Source organism: Nannospalax galili, unplaced genomic scaffold (genome assembly GCF_000622305.1).
Source record: "Nannospalax galili isolate Female #2095 unplaced genomic scaffold, S.galili_v1.0 scaffold85, whole genome shotgun sequence".
NCBI lineage: Eukaryota > Metazoa > Chordata > Mammalia > Rodentia > Spalacidae > Nannospalax > Nannospalax galili.
In genome coordinates this window covers 1,990,082-1,991,398 of record NW_008358866.1, presented here as the reverse complement: position 1 = coordinate 1,991,398, position 1,317 = coordinate 1,990,082, and positions in this window count along the sequence as shown.

Sequence of the window (1,317 nt, the reverse complement as noted above, 5' to 3'; positions counted from 1 at the left end):
GGTATGTAACTGACTTTGTCGTTATGCATATCTGCTTAGGCTCCCATACCGTGGAGATTTCACTAGTGTAGCTTGTTTGTCACGTATAGACTGCATTAACTGACACCAGGTGTCTTTTTTTCTGTGTCCTCTTCCACAATGTTCCTGAAGTACATTATAGATGTATCCCTTAGGGCTGGGCATCTCATAGACACCTCTGCCTTTGTGGAACTTTGTAATAGTTTCTATCTGTTGCAAAAAATGTAGCTTCTTTAATGAGCATGTGAAGTACACTTTTCTGTCAATATAAGAATACATAATTAAAATATAGTAAGAAATTAATGTTCTAAGGAAGTGACAGAAATAGGACTTTATCTAGGATTTATGACTTCTCCAGCCATGACTACCTGGCTATGTTTACATTACCATGGGTGATTCCCCTCCCACTGAGTGGTCTTTAAGACCAATTATACAGCTGTTGATAACCCCCAAGAAAAAAGTTCCACTATTATGCTGATGGAGATAGTTTTGCTGGACCAGTTATTGGCGTGGTTCATGGACTTTACAGCTGGGTAGGATCATTGACTGGATTTCTTCCTTGCACTCAAATTTACATTATTTTTCAGAGGCTTAAAAATACCATGTTTGCCTTTGGTTTTTTCATACCATGTAATCCTTATTTATTTCTTTCCTCTCTCTGCATAGGTATAGCCCCTATCCTCCCTCCCCAGCTAAAATACCCCCCCACTTTCTCAACTTATCCCTGATAACTCTGGTTTTATACTATCCCCTACTCTCAAGATCCTTATTCCCCTTTCCCTCTATGGTTACTTTCCATTTCTTTACAATTCTTATATAGCAGATTTAGAGTTGAGTTAGTGTTTATGAAATCTGACAATTACTTCTAAGCCTACACTGTCAGAAAAAAATATTCTGTCTAGTTTCCTGTGTGGCGTCATTTTTGTTTTGTCACAGTGAAAGAATGTAAGGGTTTGTCAAGATATCTCAAGATTAAAAATAGGATAAAAAGATTACAAAACTTGGATGTGCTATTTCAAAAAGACAAAATTATCCATCTTGTAGTTAGTACAAAGGCCTCTTGCACCAAATAATTTATGGAATAGTTTTTATAGAGAAAATTTTGCATCAAATCAAATCGGTTCTGGTAACACTCATTTCATGGGGAGAAAATGTAATCAACTATAATTATTGTCACATGCTGACAGATAAAATAATAATATCTAATTAATATTCATGCAAGGTGATTCATATAGTTCAGAATTTGGACAAAGTGTAGCATCAATCATCACAGGGGATCATTGATCAATAATTAATTTT